The sequence below is a fragment of the Sardina pilchardus genome, chromosome 13, assembly GCF_963854185.1.
Source record: "Sardina pilchardus chromosome 13, fSarPil1.1, whole genome shotgun sequence".
NCBI classification, from domain to species: Eukaryota; Metazoa; Chordata; class Actinopteri; order Clupeiformes; family Clupeidae; genus Sardina; species Sardina pilchardus.
The window spans coordinates 2,290,398-2,297,892 of record NC_085006.1 but is presented as its reverse complement, the minus strand read 5'-3'; positions in this window follow the sequence as shown (position 1 = coordinate 2,297,892).

Here is a 7,495-nt window from a genome sequence, read left to right as displayed (position 1 = left end):
GTTAATTACACATAATTACTGTTATTTGCCAGTAGAGGGGGATATTTTCTTATGCTTTAATATCAGGGCTCTAATGGTGTCTATATACCTCGTAGGGTCATTAAGTAGTGTTCGTACAGCCTAGTGACATTTATCTTGCTCTTTTTGATCACCATGTTTGCTGTGCGTTCATATGAGTAGTTTATTGAGTGCTTTTGGTCCTATTGTGTGAATACTGTATGGACACTTACTACTTCCCTTACTGGGTATGTTGGGCAAACCCCTAGTGGCGCCACACGTGTAGACTGAGCTCAACGCCTAGAACACACCCCCTCTAGTCAGGCTCCCCCTTAGTAAACTCCGCCTCTCCAACACCTTGTAAAGGTGTAATTGCCCCTCTCCCCTGTATCAAAGTGCTATATAATGTGCCTGACCCGAGCCACTTATTGTATGATATTTTAAAGTGATTGTTTAATAAAATTGTATTTTTATACCACGTCGTTGTGTTGTGGTGTGTTTCGAGGGAATACTAGCCGTTAACCTGCTCCCGTTACATATGCATGTTGATTGACTTCAGAAATATCTAATATACCCAAATGCCAAATAATAACTTTATAGATGTACCGCATCGCGGTACACAATATGACCACCACTCAGTCCTGCACAATCTCTCCGCAAAAATAAATCAAACTTGTCAATTTGTTTCCATCTCCTACTCCATCCCCTACTGCAACTTTTATGTATAAATGTGTGTGTGTGTGTGTGTGTGTGTGCTTGCTTTTGTGTATGTGTGCTTCTCTGTATGTGAGTTTTCGCTTGTGTGTATGTGTGTGTGTGTGGCGGGGGTAATGGGATGTGTGTGTGTGTGTGTGTGTGTGTGTGTGTCTGCTTACCTGCATTTGTGTGTGTTTTGTGTCTGTGTGTGTGTATGTTCACTTGTGAGTGTGTGTGGGTGTGTGTGTGTGCGACCGGGTGTGTTTGTGCATGCGTGCGAGAACGTGTTTACGTGTGTGCGCGTGCAGGTCTGTGTGTGCGTTCGTACGCCTGCCTGTCTACTGTGTGTGTATGTGTGTGTCTTTGTGTTTATGCTTGTGTGTGTGTACATGCATGTTTGTGAGTGCGTGCGTACCTGTGTGTATGTACTGTATGTGTGTGTCTTTGTTTTTATGCGTGTGTGTGTGTGTGTATATGCATGTTTGTGAGTGTCTGCGTACCTGTGTGTATGTATGTATGTGCATGTGTGTGTGTGTCTGTGTGTACATGTGTGTCTGTGCGTGCGATTGTGTGTGTGTGTGTGTGTGTACGTGCATGTTTGTGAGTGTGTGCGTACCTGTGTGTGTGTGAATGTATGTATGTGCATGTGTGTGTGTGTCTGCTTGTCTGTGTGTGTGTGTGTGTGTGTGTTTATGTTTGTGTGTGTCTGCCTGTCTGTAAGTGTGTGTGCGTGTGTGTGCCTGCATGTGTATGCATGTATCTTTATGTGTGTGTGTGTGTGTGTGTGTGTGTGAGTGTGTGTGTGTGAGTGTGTGTATGCGTGTGCATAGTGTACAGTCACTAAATGTATGTATATGAATTTATTGTATGGTCCCCCATGAACCAAATGACAGAAAATTTGGCATACATTCAGAGGGTGTCATCAAGATCCTACACTTCAAATTTCATGCAGTTTTGACTAGGTGGCGCTAAACATCAAATGAGTGGTTATGGAATGGGTTGACATGACCCCTAGGCCCTGCAGTTCTCAAGATATTCACAGAAAACTGTGTCCAGCCTTCTACAGGCCAATTTTCACCCTAAATATGGGAGGAGAGATGTCTGTTTCTGTCCAGTAAAATACTCTGAAACTGACGGGGACAGCTTGGACCCTCCAAGCAAGCCAGACCAAGGAACTCCTGATATTTCATAGCCCCTGATATTATGGACTTCATAGAGCTAGGCATGTTCATCATCTCTTGTCCAATACCCAAGTCCCGCAGGTTAGACAAACTATCAGTGATGGGCAGTAGCTTCACTACATTTCTCAGTAGCTTGATGGCGTAGCTATTTTCTGAAGATCGTTTTTCAATAGATTAGCTATTTTGTTTTACTGTGTAGTGCAGTAGCTTTTACAGAAGCTACATTTTCCAGAGCATACAGTATGTGGAGCTCACAGTAGAGCTTCTTTCTGGCCACCCATAAATGTATCATTTAGGCTACAGTATATTCTGTATAAACTTGAAAGACAAACCAATTTTCCAAGCCAGAGATGAAGCAACAAAATTGTACTTGATGTACTAAGATGTTGGTGGTAGTGGTTTTGTTGAGAAAAGTCTATGAAATAGGCTGTCAAAATTGGTTGCATTCGTTTTAACTTGCTCATGGTAAAGATAAACTGAATGGGTAATTGTACTTTTAAATATAACACCAACATTTCAGCCAAGTAGAATGTAACTAGGATAATCAAGAGGTGAAGCTTAGAGTTAAAAGCTTGACTTGTAGTAAAAAGTTTGTTTGCCGTTTATCCTGCAAACTTAAGAAATGACAAAATCTAATTTGGGCTACATATGCACACTCTCCGTGGGCGACATATGCACACTCTCTCAGTAGGCCCTACCTTCTCTTCACTATTATGTGGAGCCTGTTTTTCTCAAATTGGTTTTGGTTATCGTTTTTGAACTGAATATATGTTATAGCCCACATGTGAAAATTAAGGTAATTAAGTTACTGTATTTGTTATGCTGATTATGTTGGCTAGGTGACTAACTTTGCATGAAGCTTTATTGGTTAATGTTCATTGTTTTGTAAATTACATAGCTTCTGTAAATTACATAAATTCCATAGTTTCTGATGTAGTACACTACTTTTGCGAAAGTTATAACATACCTTGCATTTACTATAGAGTAACTGGTAGCTTAGCTCACTATCTTCTAAGTAACTTGCCCATCAGTATTATATAACTATTATATAAAAATATCTACTTGGCTCTACATTGAAGGCAGAAATGGCCGATAAAACTCTATCTATGTATTTACTTACTTGCTGAAAGAAATAGAAGCAAATCAAAGAACTTACCTGCCTTTGGCCCTGTAGCTACCCTTTCCCTTGATACTCTCTCCCTTTGCCATGTCAAAACTAGGTAAATATCTTTAATTAGTTTGATTCTCGATTAGTTTGTCAACACCGTCAATTGTGTGTCAACACCGTCAGTCGTGTGTCAACACCGTAAGATGGAGGTTTTTCATTTATATAAAAAAATGTATGCTTCTTTTTTTCAATTGAGTGCGTTCATACATTAAAACACCAATGTATCTACATGCATCAGTGTCTTGTGTGCACAAAACCACTGACTGTATATATTAAAAATGAAAAAATAGTCAAATAAATTAAGATCATTTAAAAAGCCTCACTCCAAAACAATGTAAAATTATATTAAAAGTGTATGCAATGCAAATTTTCACTAAACCTTGCTAAGGCACACCATTTCTACACACATAAAAACTTTACAGTGTTGTTGAATTGATCAAACACATACAAAAACATATTTTCATGTGTCTGACGGAGTTGACAAATGTTAAGTTCCTAAGTGAGTAAATGTCAATTTTTATAAAAAATGGTTTAATAAAAAACCTGTGTCTTTTCATGGTATGATAGATGAGACATGTGTTTATGAAGATATCCAGTTCAAATTAATGTAGTATAGATTTTTTGTTGGTCACTTTTCAAAAGCACTTTTGTCCCTAATCTCAAGAATCAGTGGTTTATAAATTCTGGTCCGGTTGCAATTAATCACGGTGTGAAAGCGAACCGCACTAAAAAAGAAAAAAAGAAAAAAAAATTGGTCCGGACCAAATAAGTGAACTAACGGACCTTCCTGGTGTGAATACGCCCATAGTCAGTCGTCTGAAGTCTGCCGGGGGAAAGTAGAGGTGCGAAAAACCTTGCCTTATCCAGTAGAGTAGACCGCTGGAGAGTAGCAGACCAAGGAACCATGGTGCTTGGGACAAAATCCCCTTTATTGATCCCTTAGAATATGTCCAAAAGTTGTCAAAAATGAAAAAGGCGACTAAATTGAGGGGCCAAGTGGATCAAGTCTCAAATTTTCTATCAAGAGATATGAAAAAGTTGGAGACCACCGGATCGGTGGTTGGTGGTTTTTAGCCCTTAACCTCAGTTAACACAGTGGGTTCAAAGGCCATCGTAACAGGGGTTATACATTTCACAGTGTTCTCCCTCAGTATCTCATCTGTCTTATATTACATTTTTAGCCTTGTGTGACTTGATCCACTTGGCCATTTTAAGCCCCTCAATTTAGTCCAACATATTCTAAGGGGTCAATAAAGAGTAAAAATGGGATATAACATTTTTATCCTGTTTATAGGATGGCATTCCGATCCCTCAAACGAAAAAAAATGGGTTTAAACCCCATATTGTCCTTCTAAGAGGTTCATAAAAATCGAACCAACACCTCCTTCAGCCAAGACAATTTTTCATTTTTTCTAACTTCAGACATGTACTGAGGGGATATTAAAATGGACAGGTCGGATCTACCACATTCACATGGTCTACAACAGTGGTCGGCAATAGGCGGCCCGCGGGCCAAATGCGGCCCGCAAGCGAAAAACATCTGGCCCGTGAGATCTTTTGAACCAGAGAATGAAAAAAAAAAAAAAAAAATTTAAAAAATCGGACTGCCAGTCTCAAACATGCTCTTTATTTTGAAACGTAACTTTCCAGAACAGAAGAATTTCAATCAATCTAAATGCTTAGATATTTGTCTCATCTGAATACGAGTGAAGCACGCAGCGAGGTGCAGCGTGAACGCACAACATGCAAAATCAAAATGAAGTCAGTGGACAGCGCTGGTTCTCAAATTCCAAGCTAGTCCCTAAAACACATGTTGTCATTCAAACAACGGACATAGGCTTATGGTGATAATTAAAACACGACTTCTTTTAAACAGGCCTGACATCAAACAGGCAATTTACGCACATAGAACTGTGAAAAGTAAAACACGAGTTTCAAACATTAATAGCGTGCGTGTTATTTAGGAACGCAACCTTTAAATTAGCATGCTTACTTTCGTGGTGCCGTCTTGTACTCTTTGCATGCAGAGAAACCCTCGTTAGTTGTTACAGATCAGGCATGTGGGCTTTGCATTAATACAATTAGGGAGGATGAAGGCATAGTTCTCTGTCCATTCATCATTAAAGATCCTGTTTTCGCTGTTAACTTTTCTCTTCAGATTTTTTCATTGTGCCATTTTTTGACAGCTAACAGCAACGCGTGGAAATGTTTTTCTGGTGTTTTTATTATCATTTTTTAAAGACACAGGCATATAATAGCGCCCCCAATGACCAGTCGACAAATTTAACCTACATCAGCCTGCTTGAATGTCTCTGCTCTGTCATTTCAAGAGCGCCTATCATTTTTACCTCCTCCGATATTAATTAATTAAATTAGCCATTGTTTTGGTTGTGAACTTGTGGCCCGCTATGTAATGGCTCGGAAAATATCTGGCCCGAGGCCAAACTTAATTGCCGACCCCTGGTCTACAAAGTGCCTTACTATTGCAGGAGAAAAGAACTGTTGGATTTGCATTTCATCTTGTCCTTGAAAAAAGGCAATAAAATTGGCATTTTTAGGAAAAAACGCCATTTTGGCCATCTTTGAAGGCCCATAGCCTCGAAATACGAAAACTTACCATCTCAATTTTTTTTCAACATGTTCTCTTACTCATGGACTATATATATGTAAAGTTTTTAAAAATGTAAGTGCTATCCATTCATGACCATAAGAGAACAAAAACAGGTTTTTTGTTTTTCATTGCTTTAAAAACAATATGGGTTTGTTTCGATGAATAAGTCTTCAATGGTGGGAAGGACTGTAATTCCTTTGTGATATTGAACAACTAAACAGGGTACTGCCCCAGTGTTCAAATTTTTAGAAAATAATATGGTAGCCTTAAGACAGGAGAGGGGTTTAAAAAAAGTGGTGCTCATTAAATACAGGCATTTTCAGCCTTTTTTTAGGACACGTCTATCCACATTTGAAGAGCCATATCTCAGAAACTAAACAAGATACCAAGATAAAATTTTGGTTGTCTTCTAATGAGACATGGAGGAACATTTGGACCAAAAATCAGGAAAAACTGAGGACCATGGTGTCGGACCTGTTCCAACTGATATGGAATTGCCCACACGGCGGCCATGTTGAATTTTTGGCCAAAATTTAACATGCCCCAAGTCTTAATCTGTTTCAATAGGGGTTCTGACCAGGAATCCATTGAGAAAACTTTGACCAAAAACTAGGCCCAAAAGTTCGAGCAAATGACCTGTCTGTCTTGCTTTGTTACAGTAACCGGTTAGCTCTAGATGACGTTGTGTGGGAACACCTAATAGTTAGACCATAGTTAGACAATCAAACCCCAACGTAAGCACTGTATTTAGCTAACAACAATCAAATTTAACGTTAGCTTCTAGCCACGCCAGTCTTAACTCAGCGTCCAACCTGATAGACATGCCAGTTATACCATTTAGGTTTAAGCCTTCTTCTCACAGTTGTTTGTACAGTACAAGCTACATTGTTATCATTCTCATCATTGCCATCATGTTTATTGTTAGCAAGCTATCTAACGTTATATTTGCTATATCATTTCCTCAGCCTACCTGTTGCTGCATACCATCATTCGTTTCACTGTAGGTGAACTTCAGTAGGCCTAAACAAAGTGTCAGCGCTTGCAACTCGTTTGAAGTTGGCAACTTTATTTCAGTCTACTATTTTAATAAATGAAGAGCTATTTTCCAAAGTACTATCCACAATTTTAATGCATTTTCATGAATCACTTTTTAAATGTGGGTTTCCAAGTAATTTCAGTGGAACTGTAATTGGGTTATTGTTATTCATTCTTATTGTGTCATACAGTATGTTGTCTTTTTAACTAATACAATGTTTTACACAGCAACCTTTTTACATTTACATGCAATGGTAATTCCTTCCATGGAATTACATTTTCTAGTTTGACATTACTGTACAAGATATGTAGGGCTAGTTCAATATAATGCTAACATAGTCTTTTCTCCATACGAAGAGTCAGAGATCATCAGGGGGTCCCGCAGCCGCAAGCACAACTCTGTCGTTCGGTAACTGACTGTAATCACGGAAGACAAGCTAGAATTGCAGGTCCCATGGCTTTCGCCAGAGAATGTCTAATAAGGGGAGAGCGACCACTCGCTGAATACTTCCGCATGGTACTGCAACTAGAGGGCGATCGCGAGCAAGTGGAGAATGAATGAAGGTGAATGGAGTTTCTCCTAAAATCCACTTTTCTCTGGATATAATTTTTTGTGTAGAAATCGGAATATTGCATGTGAAAGGGGGGTCAAGGAAAATACACACTGCTGAGTATTAGATTTTTTAAGTCCCTTAATTGCTCTAAAAAGCCTTTCAAACGTGTCAATGACATCATTCATTAGCAGGGTGCTAGTGTGTTATGGGCAACAACGACTAAGCCTGTGAGAAACCAAAAGGCCATAAGTAA